At 45.9% G+C, this 19970-nt stretch overlaps 1 pseudogene; it reads right to left on the bottom strand.

Moving 5' to 3' along the window:
• Window positions 1–19970, bottom strand: part of LOC136629218 (zinc finger protein 850-like) — a 162747-nt pseudogene that overhangs the window by 113591 nt on the left and 29186 nt on the right.

The following is a 19970-nucleotide window of genomic DNA, read 5'->3' as shown; positions in this document are numbered from 1 at the left end:
GACCGGTGACATCAGATAGTGGTGACAGTAGTGACAGAATAGTGACCGGTGACATCAGATAGTGGTGACAGTAGTGACAGAATAGTGACCGGTGACATCAGATAGTGGTGACAGTAGTGACAGAATAGTGACCGGTGACATCAGATTGTGGTGACAGTAGTGACAGAATAGTGACCGGTGACATCAGATAGTGGTGACAGTAGTGACAGAATAGTGACAGGTGACATCAGATAGTGGTGACAGTAGTGACAGAATAGTGACCGGTGACATCAGATAGTGGTGACAGTAGTGACATAATAGTGACCGGTGACATCAGATAGTGGTGACAGTAGTGACATAATAGTGACCGGTGACATCAGATAGTGGTGACGGTAGTGACAGAATAGTGACCGGTGACATAAGATAGTGGTGACGGTAGTGACAGAATAGTGACCGGTGACATAAGATAGTGGTGACAGTAGTGACAGAATAGTGACAGGTGACATCCGATAGCGGTGACAGTAGTGACAGAATAGTGACAGATGACATAAGATAGTGGTGACAGTAGTGACAGAATAGTGACCGGTGACATAAGATAGCGGTGACAGTAGTGACAGGTGACATCAGATAGTGGTGACGGTAGTGACAGAATAGTGACCGGTGTCATCAGATAGTGGTGACGGTAGTGACAGAATAGTGACAGGTGACATAAGATAGTGGTGACAGTAGTGACAGAATAGTGACCGGTGACATCAGATAGTGGTGACGGTAGTGACAGAATAGTGACCGGTGACATCAGATAGTGGTGATAGTAGTGACATAATAGTGACCGGTGACATCAGATAGCAGTGACAGTAGTGACATAATAGTGACCGGTGACATCAGATAGCGGTGACAGTAGTGACAGAATAGTTACAGGTGACATCAGATAGTGGTGACAGTAGTGACAGAATAGTGACCGGTGACATCAGATAGTGGTGACGGTAGTGACAGAATAGTGACAAGTGACATCAGATAGTGGTGACGGTAGTGACAGAATAGTGACCGGTGACATCAGATAGTGGTGACAGTAGTGACAGAATAGTGACCGGTGACATCAGAAAGTGGTGACAGTAGTGACAGAATAGTGACCGGTGACATTAGATAGTGGTGACAGTAGTGACATAATAGTGACAGGTGACATCAGATAGTGGTGACAGTAGTGACAGAATAGTGACCGGTGACATCAGATAGTGGTGACGGTAGTGACAGAATAGTGACATCATATAGTGGTGACGGTAGTGACAGAATAGTGACAGGTGACATCAGATAGTGGTGACAGTAGTGACAGAATAGTGACAGGTGACATCAGATAGTGGTGATAGTAGTGACAGAATAGTGACCGGTGACATCAGATAGTGGTGACAGTAGTGACAGAATAGTGACAGGTGACATCAGATAGTGGTGACGGTAGTGACAGAATAGTGACAGGTGACAACAGATAGTGGTGACAGTAGTGACATAATAGTGACCGGTGACATCAGATAGTGGTGACGGTAGTGACAGAATAGTGACAGGTGACATCAGATAGTGGTGACAGTAGTGATAGAATAGTGACTGTGACATCAGATAGTGGTGACAGTAGTGACAGAATAGTGACCGGTGACATCAGATAGTGGTGACAGTAGTGACATAATAGTGACAGGTGACATCAGATAGTGGTGACGGTAGTGACATAATAGTGACCGGTGACATCAGATAGTGGTGACAGTAGTGACAGAATAGTGACAGGTGACATCAGATAGTGGTGACGGTAGTGACAGAATAGTGACAGGTGACAACAGATAGTGGTGACATAATAGTGACCGGTGACATCAGATAGTGGTGACGGTAGTGACATAATAGTGACCGGTGACATCAGATAGTGGTGACGGTAGTGACAGAATAGTGACCGGTGACATCAGATAGTAGTGACAGTAGTGACATAATAGTGACCGGTGACATCAGATAGTGGTGACAGTAGTGACATAATAGTGACCGGTGATATCAGATAGTGGTGACAGTAGTGACATAATAGTGACCGGTGACATCAGATAGTGGTGTCAGTAGTGACAGAATAGTGACCGGTGACATCAGATAGTGGTGACAGTAGTGACATAATAGTGACAGGTGATATCAGATAGTGGTGACAGTAGTGACATAATAGTGACCGGTGACATCAGATAGTGGTGTCAGTAGTGACATAATAGTGACCGGTGACATCACACACGTCTTCTATGGTCTAGATGGCGGATAGAGTTATGTCGCTCACCGACGGATCCTCCGTGTTGCTCCCTACAATTTCTGCGTTCGCTCCGTTCGCTCCGCAGGTTTTTCTCCTCTTCTACAACTTCTGACTTGCAGTGACTGTAATAAACAATGGCGCTGCTCTCCATAGACGGCGCTTCCCTGTGTGGGAGACTCACACCGACCTACAGATGACAACGTGCCGCCTTCTTCCTGTCACTGCAGAAAGCCCCTGAGCTGCCGTCTGTCTGAGATCCCTCAGTGGGCCCCTTCCTCACAGCCCCTATAGGACTCAGTGACCAGTGCAGGTTTACAGTGATTAACCCTTAAACTCCTAACTGGCCCCCCTGCTGTGTGAGGAGCACATGTCACCTCTCAGGCAAAATGTGATTGTTCCCAGCAAGAGAAACCACGTAATCTTGTAGATCTGATACCTTTTAATGGCGAACAGAAATCCCTGATGTATCTACAAGATTATGTGGTTTCTCTTGCTGGGAACAATCACATTTTGCTCTACTGGCTAACAGGGTACCATACTTTGTTTTCATTATACCTCTCAGGCAGTGAAAGGGTTAAAGCTGGTAACTTCCAGCAGCGAGTCCTATCATCCACCAGGGGGCGCCGGCTCCTTCATGAGGACCCATCATAAGGCCTGCTGATGGCAGATCTCACAACCCTCCCTTACCTCCATCGGTGTAGATGCTGGAATAAAGGGGCTCCTGGGAGGTCTGAGCACAGGAAGTCACATGGTCTGAGGTCACATGACTGTAAGGGGAGAAGCTTACTAATGCAGTTCTGTGGAGAGAGAAGAGGAGGGTCCCAGTCCTTCACCCCCCCCCAGGATTCCTTTTCCTCTGTGAGAATGCTGCCCTCTCCTGGTCAAATGATGCTGGTCCTCCTCAGCATTTCTCTTCCTTTCTGTGAGAATGCTTTCCTTCTTGGTCAGAGGGTCTCGGTCCTTCATCCCCCAGGATTCCTCTTCCTCTGTGTGAGGATGCTGCCCCCTCCTGGTCGGAGTGTCCCTGTCCTTCATCCCTCAGGATTTCTCTTCCTCTATGAGAATGCTTTCCTTCTTGGTCAAGAGGTCCCAGTCCTTAACCCCCCAGGATTCCTCTTCCTGTGTGTGAGAATACTGCCCTCTCCTAGTTGGAGGTTCCCAGTCCTTCACCCCCCAGGATTATTTTTCCTCTGTGAGAATGCTGCCCTCTCCTGGTCGAATGGTCCTGGTCCTTCCCTCCTCAGCATTCTGTGAGAATGCTTCCCTTCTTGGTCAGGGGGTCCCTGTCCTTCACCCCTGAGGATTTCTCTTCCTCTGTGTGAGAATGCTGCCCCCTCCTGGTCGGATGGTCCCAGTCCTCCCCCCCCCCCTTCCCCCCCAGGATTCCTCTTCCTCTGTGTGAGAATGCTGCCCCCTCCTGGTTTAAGGGTCCCAGTCCTTCAGCCCTCAGGATTTCTCTTCCTCTGTGTGACCTTCACCCTCAGCATTTCTCTTCCTTTCTGTGAGGATGCTGCCCCTCTTGGTCAGAGGGTCCTGGTCCTTCAGCCCTCTAGGATTTCTCTTCCTCTGTGTGAGAATGCTGCCCACTGCTGGTCAGAGGGTGCTGGTCCTTCACCCCCCAGGATTTTTCTTCCTCTGTGAGAATGCTGCCCTCTCCTGGTCGAATGGTCCCGGTCCTTCCCTCCTCAGCATTTCTCTTCCTTTCTGTGAGAATGCTTCCCTCCTTGGTCAGGGGGTCCCTGTCCTTCACCCCTGAGGATTTCTCTTCCTCTGTGTGAGAATGCTGCCCCCTCCTGGTCGGATGGTCCCAGTCCTTCACACCCCCCACCCCCCACCCCCACCCCCAGGATTCCTCTTCCTCTGTGTGAGAATGCTGCCCCCTCTTGGTTTAAGGGTCCCGGTCCTTCAGCCCCCAGGATCTCTCTTCCTCTGTGACCTTCACCCCTCAGCATTTCTCTTCCTTTCTGTGAGAATGCTGCCCCTCTTGGTCAGAGGGTCCCGGTCCTTCAACCCTCTAGGATTTCTCTTCCTCTGTGTGAGAATGCTGCCCCCTCCTGTTCAAAGGGTCCTGGTCCTTAACCCCCCCCCCCAGGATTTCTCTTCCTCTTAGTGAGGATGCTGCCTCCTCCTGGTCAGAGGGTCCCAGTCCTTCAGCCCCCAGGTTTCCTTTTCCTCTGTGTGAGAATGCTGCCCTCTCCTGTTTGAAGGGTCTTGGTCCTTCACCCTTCAGCATTTGTCTTCCTTTCTGTGAGAATGCTGCCCCTCTTGGTCAGAGGGTCCCGTTTCTACACCCCCCCAGGATTTCTCTTTCTCTGTGTGAGAAGGCTGCCCTCTCCTGGTCAAAGGGTTTGAGTCCTTCACCCCTCAGTATTTTTCTTCCTCTGTGTGAGAATGCTGCCCCTCTTGGTCAGATGGTCCCGGTCCTTCAGCCCCAGGATTCCTCTTCCTCTGTGTGAGGATGCTGCCCCCTCCTGGTCAGAGGGTCCCAGTCCTTCACCCCCAGGATTTCTCTTCCTCTGTGTGAGAATGCTGCCATCTCCTGGTCAGATGGTCCCGGTCCTTCAGCCCCAGGATTCCTCTTCCTCTGTGTGAGGATGCTGCCCCCTCCTGGTCAGATGGTCCCGGTCCTTCAGCCCCAGGATTCCTCTTCCTCTGTGTGAGGATGCTGCCCCCTCCTGGTCGGATGGTCCCGGTCTTTCACCCCCCAGGATTCCTCTTCCTCTGTGTGAGAATGCTGCCATCTCCTGGTCAGAGGGTCCCAGTCCCTAACCCCTCCTGGATTTAGTTTTGTCCTGTAATCTTAGTGTAGATCCTGCTGCGGTAAAGGATGCTTGGTATTAGTGTATCTTGATGCCACCGGAAGCTAGAGGGTTTGACAGGGAAAACACCCCTGAAACATAAAAGTAAAGGCAGCAGCAACCAGGGTGCAATTCAAATGGCTTTATTCTTCCCAAACAGTACAGCAATGACGGTTCGACTCGAGAGTCTTTTTCAAACGCCCCTGTCACACCCCTAGCTCCTGATTGGCACACTAGGGAAACATCCTGCAACCTGTAGGAATGGCAGAGTGCTGTGCTGCAGCCCTCTTACCTGGCTCCATGTGTCTGTCCCGCAGCTTTAGGCTTCCGGACGTCCAGGACGCACGCTGTATTTGGCAGTCCCCAGAGAACGTTGACTCCGTTATGCGCAGCAGTGCCATCGCTGCTGTGCTGCTGGATGCTGCAGGCTTCCATGGGCATTTACCCTTAGCCGTCATTTTTCAACTCTATATATATGATAGTGATATGAAGCATGCTTGTATAACCTGGGTATCTCCCGTATATAATTATGTATGTACAGCTGGTATAAGTTAAGCATCTCCCTGTATATAGTGATATGGACCATGTTGGTATAACCTAGGTATCTCCTGTATATAATTACATATGTACAGGTGGTGTGAGTTATACATTTCCCTGTATATAGTGATATGTAACAAGCTGGTATAACCTGGGTATCTCCCGTATATAATTATGTATGTACAGCTGGTATAAGTTATACATCTACCTGTGTATAGTGATATGGAGCATGCTGGTATAACCTGGGTATCTCTTGTATATAATTACATATGTACAGCTGGTGTGAGGTATACATTTCCCTGTACATAGTAATATGGACCATGCAGGTATAACCTGGGTATCTCCTGTATGTATGTATAGCTGGCATATATTATCTTTCCACTATATAGTGCTGTTTCTACCTAGTAGTTTTTATCAAGCATATCAGACATGTTAACTGACACACCCATTGCAAAGCAATTAACCCTTCCTCTTATAACATGGCAGGAGGGGATGTTTACATAAGCATGTAATCCCAGTATGGCAACTCACAAGGGTCAAACAGTTTTTCAATCCCCAAAATCCCATGGGGGCTCATAAGTAGGAACCTGAAATGACACCGATGTGGAACCTCCACATTACATAATCTGAAGATCTATGTCTCAGTGAAATAGTTATTGTCTATGTGGGGCCCTAAAGCACTATCTGTTCCTATGTGCCGGAACCCCAGGATGGGATCCCATAAAAAATGTGGGTAAAGAAACATCTTGGGTATTTAACTGTGTATGCATAGGGGTCCATGAATAAGTACCCACATCTGCATGCATGTAAAACACCAACCTCACCCAACCAGAGGATATATATTAGAGATGAGCGAGCACCCAAATGCTCGGGTCTGCGTTATTCGAGTCAAGCTTTTCGTAAAATGCGAGAGCTCTACTCAAGTAATGGACCCCATTGACTACAATGGGAGACTCGAGCATTTTTGTATGTGGAACGCATGGTCCCGAGGTTTTTTTTTCTTGGTTCGTCTCTCCCCCTCTCTTTCCTCCCCCTTCCCCTTCCTGCCAGACTAATTTTCAAATGATGCGCGCTGCGTCACGGTGGGGAGGGGCCAAAAGCCGGGGCAGGGTCGAACACTATTTGATGCTCGTTCGAGTAACGAGCACCATCGAGTACGCTAATGCTCGAACGAGCATCAAGTTCGCCAGAGTACGTTCGCTCAACTCTAAGGGCTATTTCAGACGACCGTATATCGGCTCAGTTTTCACGCCGGGACGATATACCGTGTCCTTGTCTGCAGGCGGAGGAGGATGGAAGAGCTAGGAGCAGGAACTGAGCTCCCACCCCCTCTCCACTATTTGCAATAGGAGGGGTGGAGCTTAGCTCTGCCCCGCCCCTCCCATTGCAAATAGTGGCAAGAGGCAGGAGCACAGTTCCTGTTCCTGGCTCTTCCATCCTCCCCCCTTCGCCTTGCAGACAAGGACACCGTATATCGGCTCAGCCTGACTATCAGTCTACGGGACGTGAGATTCTCAGCTGGTCACCCATACTGGTATTTGCCAGGCCTCAAGCTGAATGACTATAAAGTGCTTTAAAGCACCATCAGTACATTGCCAACCAACAGCAGCGCATTGCCATCCCGTAGCAGGCAAATCAAATCACCAATATAAAAATATAAAGACATAGATACATAATTTAGGTTGCATATATATATATTTGACATGGACAATGGGAAAAAAATACACAGTTCAAAATGTATTGCAAAAAGAACGAAAAAGCTAAAAAAAGGGGATGTTCAAATTGCTTGATTCAGAAATGTGAACTATGAAGGGGGGAGAGGAGGAGGAACATTTGCACATTGTGATCCGAATTAAAGGGGTTGTCCCGCGCCGAAACGGGTTTTTTTTTTTTTTTTTAACCCCCTCCCCGTTCGGCGCGAGACAACCCCGATGCAGGGGTTAAAAAAACAAACCGGAGAGTGCTTACCTGAATCCCGGCGGTCCGGCGTCTTCATACTCACCTGCTGAAGATGGCCGCCGGGGTCTGCTCCCTCCGTGGACCGCAGCTCTTCTGTGCGGTCCATTGCCGATTCCAGCCTCCTGATTGGCTGGAATCGGCACGTGACGGGGCGGAGCTACACGGAGCCGGCATTCTGCACGAGCGGCCCCATTGAAGACAGCAGAAGACCCGGACTGCGCAAGCGCGGCTAATTTGGCCATCGGAGGCCGAAAATTAGTCGGCAGCATGGAGACGAGGACGCCAGCAACGGAGCAGGTAAGTATAAAACTTTTTATAACTTCTGTATGGCTCATAATTAATGCACAATGTACATTACAAAGTGCATTAATATGGCCATACAGAAGTGTATAGACCCACTTGCTGCCGCGGGACAACCCCTTTAAGGGTGTGAACAGCCTGATGATGGTTTGGTATTTTTACAACACAGGCGATGAGACCTTATTCCTTTCAATGGTGTTGAATATGTTGATTAGTTTAGGTTTGTGACTTTAGATGTTATACAGTCCTTTGCAGAAGCTGTGAATGCTGGACAGAATCAGGCGGGATATTCAGCCGGGTGATTCTGTGCGACTAAAGCGTGATAACAGCCGCACTCTGGGTGCCGTTCAATGTCGGTGTCCACAAAGCTGCCATGTGCAAGGGCCATTGCAGACTGATATCCTATCATATGCAAATGTAGAAATAATGAGGCTCAAACTAAGTTACTGTGTGCAGCATCTACCTTGTATATCAATGCAACAGGTAATAATAATAGTGATATTATATGCCACAATCAGTAATCAAGACACCTCAATAAGCAGGAGGAAATACTGGAAACAAATCATTTAAACCGCATTATATACACCAATATAATAAGGGTTAATGGGTAGAAAAAGCCTGAACACCAAAATGCTGCAGTCAAAGAATTCTTTATTAAAGTCTCAAAATGTGCATTAATATTCTTCAAAAAAATTTAATTAAATAGTAAATTATTCCATGTATATTGAGATCCAGCAAGAATGGCACATCCGGAGCCCAACAATCAAGGAAAGTGAGTCCTATGAATAAAACAGATATCATGTAATAGTATTATCAACACATTATAGATAAGTTCAGCAACAATCAGAAAAGGATGAATAGCAGCACCAGGGTGCATTCAGACGACTGTATATCGGCTGGGTTTTCACGCCCAGCAGATATACGGCGTCCCTCTCTGCAGGGGGAGGAAGCTGGAAGAGCCGGGAGCTGTGCAATGAGCTCCGGCCTCCTCTCCACCCCCTCTCCGCCCCTTGCCACTATTTGCAATGGGAGGGGGCGGGGAGGGGTGGAGCTAAGTTCCCAGGCGTAGTTCCGCGCCCTCCCATTGCAAATAGTGGCAGGGGGTGGAGAGGATGCGGGAGTTCAGTGCAGAGAGGGGCGCCGTATATTGGCTGGGCATGAAAACCCAGCCGATATACGATCGTGTGAATGCGCCCTCAAATATACGGCATAAAGTGGTAATCCAGATTAAGGCCTTTTGGGGCGAATGTGTTAAGGGTATGCATCCATTTTCGCTCTTTTCTTTTAGTATATTAGTTTGATCACCTCCTCTTATTAGTGGTGGAACGTGATCAAGGATTACCAGTTTGTACCTCTATGTCAACAAAACAGAGATGTGTCCTATAGGTCATCCAAAGATCATTTATGGACATTTTGGTTACATCAAAAATGACTTCTGATTAAACTATAAAATCTTAACACGTTGGTACCAGACACCTGCGAGATTGGCGAGAATATTCCCCCAGTATCCGGATACCTGCTGGAGATGCACGACGGGAACTGGAACACTCACACACATCTGGTGGGGGTGTCCACTGATCTGTCCTCTTTGGCGGGAGATCAACTCCCTCTACACTGCAATTAGTAGGAATCAAATACAGCTGACTCCTGAGATTGCATTACTTTCAATGTTCCCGGGCTCCCAGAAGCAAGCAAAAGGTTCTCTATTGAGATTTTTCATTCAAGCAATGCGCCTGGTAATCCCAAAAAAATGGAAGTCATCAACTCCCCCCTCCAGGCTAATGTGGTTGGAGGAGTTAGATCACATAAAATATATGGAGGAGCTTTGTGCCAGAGACGAGATGAAACTAGAGAATTTCCAAGCCACCTGGACGCTATGGAATCAGTTCCGTTTCTCCCAAGACTTAGGCCCATGGCTTGAAAGGGGGTCACTCCCCAACACAAACACAACCAATGACCCTTCGGATACTACCAGACCCTGAAAACGTAACCCTCAAATCAAGATACGAGATGACTCCCCCCCCCCCCCCTCCTCTCCTCTCGCCCCTGACCAAGCCTCCCCCCCCCCCCCACTCTCAACATTCCAGTCCTCTTTACTTCCCCCCCTTCTTTCCTCAATCTTTCTTCATAAGAAGCTGTTATATTAGATATGTTTAAGTTTTCTTTTTCTCAGTTTAACCAATCAGTAACTGAAGCTAGAGATACCAGAAATTAATCTGAGAGGTTATAAGCTATGAATGTTGATAGCAGAGTTCATACTTGTATTTAAAAAAAAAAAAAAAAAAAAAGGAGTCTGTTTCAAAGAATAAGACAGAAAACTAGACAAAGGAAGACAATTGAGGTTAATGTAAGAATGTTTGATGAAAATGACACCACAATTTTGTAATTTTCATATCTGCATAACAGACAAAATAAAAAACTTTTGAACCATAAAAAAAAAAATGACTTCTGTATTGCAAAAGTTAAAGCATCCCCTCCCAGAGAGTTGTTCTTTCTAGTACTTTCTAGATATTGCCATTTTCGTCTGTTACCACTTTGATCTAAATTCCCAGGTGGATCCCTGAACACATAGCGATGAGCAGCTTTCTCTGAAAGGTACATGATGCATGATAGAACTAGAGATGGCCATGGAGAAAGGGTGCAGGAGAGCGCACACCTACCAGGCCTGGCATTTACCTAGAAGCTCGGCTGAGCTGTTTGCACTCTACATTAAACTACATCTTAGGAATAAACATGGGGCTTCGGGTTACCCGATCTGCTGCATGGATGATGTGAAGGAAAATCAGTACATTGCCACCTTTTTTGAAAAAGGAGTGCAATTACTGCCGGGCAATATGGCTGTAAATCCTGCTAAAAGATAAATCTCCAAACTTTTTTGAATTCCTTGTGGGGGAAGTTTACGTAGAGAGCTGATCTTCTGTGTACCAGTATTGTGAGTAATCCTGATGAGCTCTTTCAGTATGTGTTTCTACCCTACTAGGAGATTTCAGGGTTGGATTTTATTGATGATGAAACAGCCAACATCAGTTGTAAATACACAAAAGGGCGTCATGTAATCAACAAAAACACAACAATCTTCATAGCTTGTTTTACAACTGCTTACGCCAGACCAGAGCGGTATGCGCTTCTGGACAGACTGCAGGAAAGGTGTCTATCACACAGATTCAGTCATTTTTGTGTATAGTGTAGGTGAGTGGAATCTGCCATTAGGCGATTATCTGAGGGAATTAACCAGCCAGCTACCCGATGGTACATACATCACAGAGTTTGTATCAATAGGCCCCAAAACCTAAGGCTACAAACTGAACACGGGTAAAACAGTCTTAAAAGTTAAAGGCATAACTCTAAATGTTGCTAACTCTAAATGTTGCTAACGCCCAGATGGTTCATTTTGACAGCCTTAGGGTGCATTCACACCACTGTATATCGGCTGGGTTTTTTACGCCCAGCCGATATACGGCGTTCCTCTCTGCAGGGGGGGGGGGGGGAGGATGGAAGAGCCAGGAGCAGGAACTGAGCTCCCGCCCCCTCTCTGCCTCCTCTCCACCCACCTGCACTATTTTCAATGAGGAGAGGCGGGACGGAGGCGGGGCTAATTCTCAGAAACTATCATTGCAAATAGTGCAGAGGGGCGGAGAGGGGGTGGAGAGGAGGCAGAGAGGGGGCGGGAGCTCAGTTCCTGCTCCTGGCTCTTCCATTCCCCCCCCCCTGCAGACGAGGACAACATATATCGGCTTGGCGTGAAAACTGAGCCGATATATTATGGTGGTCTAAATGCACCCTTAGATATGTACTTTTGGATTACCCCCGCAATGCCAGATTTAAAATTCCGAAAAATATTAGCATAGAGCAATCCAGCATCAAAAGTAATAAGAAGTACTGCGACATTGAATCAAGATGGCTACAAAAAACATAAAATTGCATTTATACAAAGTGGCACTTATTAGATGATTTTACTGCACTGCTTTTGGGGTATTATCTCTGTTATCATGATCATGTTTCATACACACTGACACACACACACTCGTCCTGTAATATTGCTTGACTTTATGCATGTTGGCGAAAACTATATGATGCTGTGTCTGCTTCTATTCCTAACCAGGCATCATAAGAAACAAAAAGTATTGGAATTGTCAATCAATGCTTCTACTCAAAACACAAGAATGCATGAAGAGATGATTATTAACCCCTTAGTGACCAAGCGTGTTTGCGCCTTAATGATCAGGCCGAATTTTAATAATCTGACATGTGTCACTTTAACATAGAATAACTCTGCAAAGTTTTCGCATATCTAAGTGATTCTGTCAGTTTTTTCCTCTCATATTGTACTCTATTTAGGTGGTAAAAAAGACATAAAATTTCTGAATATTTATTAAAAGCGCCAAAATTAGGAACATTTTGAAAAATGTATTGCTTTTTTCACATTTTCAACTGCAATATGTTAAATATGTGCAAACACACTGTACACATTTTTGATCAGATATTTATTTCCATCTGTTTACTTTATTCTGGAAGCACATTGAAAAAAGGTTAGTTTTTTTTTTTAAATGTAAAAAAGACGTAGGTAGGTTTCTATGTTTAAAATCTTCTTTATTCTCAGCGAACAAACACTTAATGACAGACAAGTTGTCAAGGAGCTGGATGCGTTTTGGCTAGTCCTGCAGGCTTTCTCAACAGCTAACATAGTATTCACTGAGGGGGGGTTTATGAGTATTTTGATCCCACAGTTTCTTTTCAGAAGTTAATGCAATTTAGAAGAGAAAAAATAAAATTTCGTGTTTTTGCAAATATGTCATTTTAATCCCTTCCCACTCCAGGACGTAAGGGTACGTCATGGAGCGTCGGTATATGTATGAAGAGAGGTCGCGGGGCTACCTCTCTTCATACAGCACGGGCGTCAGCTGTTTAGTGCAGACATGCACTTTTTTTAGTTACCCTGTCTCCCAGAAAAACGCAATAAAAAGCGAGCAAATAGTCATATGTATTCCGAATTGGTACTATCGGTAACTACAGGACATCCCGCAAAAAATGAGCCCTCCCTCAACCACATCTACGGAAAAATAAAAAAGTTATTGCACGCACAAAATGACCGCACAAAAACTTGAAAAAAATTAAATGTCTTTTAAAAAAAAAGACCCATAGAATAAAGTTATCATGTCGCTTTTGTTGCCGTTTGTGTGCCGTAGAAACAAGATGCGCTGAAAGATGACGGAATGTCTTTTTTTTTTTTTTCATTTTACTCCATTTAGAATTTTTTTTTTAGTTTTTCAGTACATTATGTTTAATCTCTTTTTATTAAGTTTTCAGAATATTTTACAAACATTAGGAAATATCAGTAAAAAGGAAAAAGGAAAAACAATAAAAGGGAAAATGGAAATAGGCCTCGCAGGGCCTATGGTTCATATTGTACAACAATTGGGCACATCTTCTTGTAAACAACAAATAAAACAGTCAATTCGTCTAGCCCATAGATGATCCCCGGACCCCCTTGCCCCCAATCCACTGTTCTTTTACTATATCAACGCATATTTAACTGACGGTAAAGGTGGGGTCTATGTCGTGATGAATATTATGGTTTATGTGGTGGGAATCCTTTTCATTTGAGGAAAGAAGAAAAAAAAAAAGAGGGGGGGGAAGATATAGAAACGATCTGAGCAAGTTAATTAGATAGCACAGAAAGACAAGGTACTTTGACTATATCACACTGAACACCTCTACACAGGCAGAACCACACATACACTCACACATAAAATAAGAGAACGAACAACAACAACAACAAAAAAAAAAAAAAGGGGGGGGGGAGTGAGGGAGGGGGGGGGGGGCGGGGCGGGAGCACCCTGAGCGTCTTCCAGTCGGTCCCCAACTTCAAAGGCTTCAGTACATTATATGGTACTTTAAATAGCACCATTGAAAACAACAACTCGTCTCGCAAAAAAAACAAGCCCAGCAACGTCGATGGATAAATAAAGGAGTTACGATTTTTTTTAAAGGGGGGAGGAAAAGACAAAAATTGAAAAAGAAAACAGGGCGCATCATTAAGGGGTTAAAGACATATTTTTGCTATAGTGCACATGAAAACGAGGATTCACACCCCAAAATGGATACCCATGTTTGTCCTGTGTTCAGAAAATACCCAGTATGGTTTTAATCATGTCTGGATACTTAAAGGGGTTGTCCCGCGGCAGCAAGTGGGTCTATACACTTCTGTATGGCCATATTAATGCACTTTGTAATGTACCGTATATACCGGCGTATAAGGCGACGGGGCGTATAAGACGACCCCCCAACTTTCACCTTATACGCCGGTATACAGTGGAGAAAAAAAAAAAAATCATTACACACCTCACCCGGCGTCCTGTCGCGCTCCTCGTCCCCGGCGCAGCATTGCTTTCTGAATGCGGGGCTTGAAATCCCCGCTTCCAGAAAGCTAATACACACGCCGGCAGCCATGACATCATTGAATGGCTGTGATTGGCTAAAACACACGTGGCTTCAGCCAATCACACTATTCAATGACATCATTGAATGGCTGTGATTGGCTAAAACACACGTGGCTTCAGCCAATCACACTATTCAATGACATCATTGAATGGGTGTGATTGCTAACACGTGCGCCTTCAGCCAATCACAGCCATTCAATGCTGTCATGGCTGCCGGCGTGTGTACTAGCTTTCTGGAAGCTGGGATTTCAAGCCCCGCATTCAGAAAGCAATGCTGCGCTGGGGACGAGGAGCGAGCGACATCCTGCCGGAGCGCGACAGAACGCCGGGGGAGGTGAGTAATGAATTTTTTTTTTTTACACTTTTTTTTTTTTGTATTACCGGCGCATAAGACGACCCCCGACTTCAGACCCGATTTTTCGGGGTTCAAAAGTCGTCTTATACGCCGGTATATACGGTACATTGTGCATTAATTATGAGCCATACAGAAGTTATAAAAAGTTTTATACTTACCTGCTCCGTTGCTAGCGTCCTCGTTCCCATGGAGCCGACTAATTTTCGCCCTCCGATGGCCAAATTAGCCGCGCTTGCGCAGTCCAGGTCTTCTCCTGTTCTTATTGGGGCTCCGTGTAGCTCCGCCCCGTCACGTGCCGATTCCAGTCAATCAGGAGGCTGGAATCGGCAATGGACCGCACAGAAGAGCTGCGGTCCACGGAGGAAGAGGATCCCGGTGGCCATCTTCACCGGTAAGTATAGAAGTCACCGGAGCGCGGGGATTAAGGTAAGCGCTCCGGTAAGCTTTCTTTAGGTCCCTGCATCGGGGTTGTCTCGCGCCGAACGGGGGGGGGGGGGGGGGGGGGGCTGAAAAAAAAAAAACCCCGTTTCGGCGCGGGACAACCCCTTTAATGGGGCCCGAAATAAAAGGAGCAGCAGGTGGCTTTCAGAACTACCAGAGGTTGCTTGAAGGTAATTTAGACCCCATAGCACACTTGTAGAGCCTTTGAAAGGCCCAAATCATAGGGAACCCCCACAAATTACCCAATTTTGAAAACTAGACCCCTTAACGAATTCCTCGAGGGGTGTACTGCATATTTTGACCCCACAGTTTTTGAATGAATCTAAACAAAGCAGAAGGGAAAAAAAATCTGATTTTTTTTTTTTTGGCAATCATGTAAGTTAATTTTTTGTTTGTACAACACACATATGAATGAAGATTTGCGCACCAATATATATACCTCTGTTTTCCCTGTGTTCAAAAACAAACCCATCATTGCCCTTATCTTATGTCCATAAACACAAGCGGGCCCAAACCGAAGGCAGCAGGCGGTAGCTTTCAGAACAGAAATTTAGCTGAAGGCAGTTTAGGCCCCATTGCACACTTGTAGACCCCTTGAGCAGCCAAACTTACAGAGAACCCCAACAAATGACACCACATTGAAAACTAAAGCCCTTAAAGGGGTTGTCCCGCGAAACAAAGTTGGGGTATACACTTCTGTATGGCCATATTAATGCACTTTGTAATGTACATTGTGCATTAATTATGAGCCATACAGAAGTTATTCACTTACCTGTTCCGTTGCTGGCGTCCCCGTCTCCATGGTGCCGTCTAATTTTCAGCGTCTAATCGCCCGATTAGACGCGCTTGCGCAGTTCGGTCTTCTCCGTGTTGAATGGGGCCGCTCGTGCTGGAGAGCTGCTCCTCGTAGCTCCGCCCCGTCACGTGTGCCGATTCCAGCCAATCAGGAGGCTGGAATCGGCAATGGACCGCACAGAAGACCTGCGGTCCACTGAGGGTAAAGATCCCGGCGGCCATCTTCGCAAGGTAGGTAAGAATTCACCGGAGCGCGGGGATTCGGGTAAGTACTATCCGGTTTTTTTTTTCAACACATGCATCGGGTTTGTCTCGCGCCGAACGGGGGGGCTATTGAAAAAAAGAAAAAAAACGTTTCGGCGCGGGACAACCCCTTTAACAAATTAATCTAGGGGTGTACTGTATATTTTACCCCACAGTTTTTGAATGATTCTAAGCAAAGCAGAAGGAAAAAAAATAATTATTTTTTTTGGCAAGTGTGTCATTTTTTAAGTTTTTTTTGTACAGTACATATGAATGAAGACTTGCACCCTAAAATGGATCCCCCTGTTTGGTCTGTGTTCTGAAACATAACCATTGTAGCCCAAATCTGCTTACAGGACACATGGCTAGGCCTATAATGGAGGGAACACCCTTTGGATTTCAGGGCACAACTGACTAAATTCCAGACCTAATTGCACACTTGTGCAGAAAAAAAATTGTCTCACTAAAAATAATCCCACCTTCCTTTTTGGCATTTCCTAAATCGTACCTAAAAGTAATAATGTAAACTGTGTGGTATATCTGAAAACAGGGGTAATTATGGAGGCAATGCTTACTGCGTAGGCTCTACTAAGCATGCTTACTGCGTACGCTCTGTTAGGCCTGCTTACTGCATGGAATCTGCTAGGCATACTTAATTACATGAGCTCTGCAATGCATGCTTAGGTGCGTGGGTTCAGCTATGTGAGCTCTGTGGCCTCCCATGGTTTGCGTGATCTGTATATTACTCACCATCCTTTGTTCTTTTACAATGTCTTAAACATTAGTTCATGTGTTGTCCTTATTCCTTTATTGCCTAGAATGATTTTTCCTTTTGGAATGTCTAAAATATTATCTGTGTTGTCGTTACAGATTCCTTGCCACCGGAAACTCTTTTGCTTCATTACACTTTGAGTTTCTGCTGGGGGATTGCACTATCGCCAGGGTTGTCAGGAGGACCTGCTGCATAATATGGGGGCACCTGAAAGGAACTGTGATGCCACCGTTCTCTGAGCAGCAATGGCTGTAGATCGTTGCCGGTTTTGAAGCAGTGGCGCAGTTTCCAAACTGCATAGGAGCCCTGGATAGTAAGCACATTCATGTAAAAAAGCCACAGTTGTCAAAGTCCCGATATTTTAACTACAAGCAGTATTGTTCAGTTGTCCTGTTGGCAGTAGCAGACAGTGACTACCGATTTGTACTGGTTGATATCGGTGTCTATGGAAGCACTGCTGATGCTTCCAGAATGGGCCGGCGGCTTCTTTCCAACCAGCTGGCTCTGCCAGAGCCGCAGTTGCTTCCTGGTTCTTCAGGTCCAGCAGCCCCATTCGAGGGCTTTGGTCTGTCAAACTATGTTCTGCAGCCACTTGCCCACAGAGGGTTGGACACCAGATGATGAGTCTTTAATTACTGACTCACGCAGGCTTGGCGTTTTGTCGAATGTGCCTTTGGAATTCTTAGTAAATGGTGAGTTTTCATGGGCACATTTCAGATGGAACCTGAATACACCTGATCGGTAGTTAAAGCTGCTGTGGTTTTGCACAATTTTTGCTGGATCAATGATGCAGATTGTACAGTTGCAGAGGATCAACTTCTTCAGTTGCAGGTGTTGAGAACCAAGCGATTAGGCTTGCATCTTCTGGTCTTCGTGTTAGAGACTACTTCATGGAATACTTCCTGACTCCTCAGGGAAAAGTTCTGTGGCAGCTGACCTCTATCCATGAAGCCTGAGAATCAGAACTTTCTAAACTGGGTATTTTTTCTTTTTACTGGCTTCCAAATTATTTCTTTAGGTAGTTTTTGTTTTTTTTTTAGTTAGAGACTTGTGAGAAAATGATGACCCTTAACATGGGTGGCAAACTTACATATGGTCAAATTAGCGCAATAACTTCTGAAAAAGAACTGTTGTGTATTTGCTTGATTTTGCTCCAAAAGAGGCACTTATTTTTGGGGGAGGTCCTATAGTTACCTAACAGGCTCAGTCCATGTCCCTCCCGCTGCACTCTACAGCTCTGACACTCTTTCCACAGTCCTTGGCTGCTCATACTACATCACTTTCTGGTTACAGAGTTCCTAAATTCTGCTTCCAGGAAGCGATAGCTGCGATTGGCTGAGCAGCGGTCACAAAACCAATCAAGGCAGTGCTGGGTGAACCAATGTGATGGCTGTAATTATTCAGCATTGAATTGATTAGATAAGCAGTAGAGGAAGAACCAATCAACAGCCATCATGTTGTAGAGGCTGGATTTATGCATTGGCTGAGCTGTGGCCAATCACAGCCATCGCATTGGTTCATTCAGCGCTGCATTGCCTGGTTCTTTGACCACTGCTCAGCCAATCACAGCCTTTGCTTCCTCGAGTCAGGATTTATGAATCCCGTAACCAGGAAGTGATGTTGTATATGCGGCTAAGGACTGCGGGAACCACGCTGAACCTCTAGAGAGCAGCGGGAGGGACCTTGACTGAGCCTGCTAGGTAAGGTAATCCTTTTGTTAATGTAGTGTAACCTCCCTACCCTCCGCACCTCACTACCTGATCTCCACCTTGTATTTGCGGATGCATTGTGGATTGTACATGATAAAAAAGGAGCATGCTGCGATTTGTTTTCCACACCAAAAGATCCGCAAAAATCTGCATGTGTTAATTCAGGTGTAGATGCCCATGCTTCCCTACGGGTGGCTTGAACTGTGGAAATTCGACAAATTAAATCTGCCCGTGGACATGAGATCTTAATTACAAAGTGTTTAAAAAAATTTAAAATCCAATAACAAATAGAGTATTTGAGTAAACTACCTGTTTTCAGCTCATAAATTTGCTGCTCATTCCACTGTCCAGCTAGCATACATTCCTTACTTCCAACCTTACTGGCTGATTAACACACTTTTCCAAATATATTCAGAGCCCTTTATCTTGTACAACTCTGGATACATCCTTACTAGAGTATAGCGAGTGTACACGGTAAGGACAGATACTCGAGCGAGTATCGTGCTTTTCGAGTACCTGCCTGCTCGCCCGCAAAGATTCGGGTGCCGGCGGGGTTGAGCGCTGTGTTGCGGGAGGGAGTGGGGGCGAGAGAGAGATCTCTCCCACCCACCCCCCCCGTTCACTCCCACTCTCCCCCGCCGCCACCCGAATCTTTGCGGGCGAGCAGGCAGGTACTCGAAAAGCACGATACTCGCTCGAGTATCTGTCCTTACCGAGTACGCTCGCTCATCTCTAATCGTTACTATCCATAGGACCGCTGCTCATTAGTCTCTCCGCACCCAACTGCACATGTGCACTCCTTACAAAAACATTTCCCACTGTTACTGCCAGTAATATATATTCCACCCCCCTCTCCACCCTGGCTAACCAGTCCACATCTATCCTTCTTCTCTCTAAGGCCTCGTTCACACAAACAGGCTTTTAATGCATTATAGGCACATGAAAAGATTGCGTCTAATAGAACCAATGGTTTCCTATTAGAAGCGTTCACATGAAGGAATTTTAGATGCATAAAAAGCTTGCACAAATCAAAGATAAAAGATACAACTGCAAAGCTCGCATCTAAGGTCCGTGGTGCAAGACCTATCTTTGTTGTGTGCTTTCTATAGACTCCTATGGGAGCTGGATAACACGCACCACTCACCTCCGATCGTGTGAACAGGCAATTTCACAGCCAATTAAAATAGCCGGAAATCACTTGTTTCAATTCAGTAGTGTGACCTACTAGTACAAACAATATATACTTACTGTGTGCAACTCTTCCTAGTATATGACACTATAGTGAAACTCCACAAAGTCTGTGATTCTCCCCCCACTACTAGAGATAAGCGAGCATACTCGCTAAGGGCAAATACTCGAGCGAGTATTGTCCTTAGTGA

The sequence above is a fragment of the Eleutherodactylus coqui genome, chromosome 5 (genome assembly GCF_035609145.1).
Source record: "Eleutherodactylus coqui strain aEleCoq1 chromosome 5, aEleCoq1.hap1, whole genome shotgun sequence".
Taxonomy (NCBI): Eukaryota; Metazoa; Chordata; class Amphibia; order Anura; family Eleutherodactylidae; genus Eleutherodactylus; species Eleutherodactylus coqui.
Note: the sequence above shows the minus strand (reverse complement) of the source record. Positions and strands in the feature narration are given on the sequence as shown.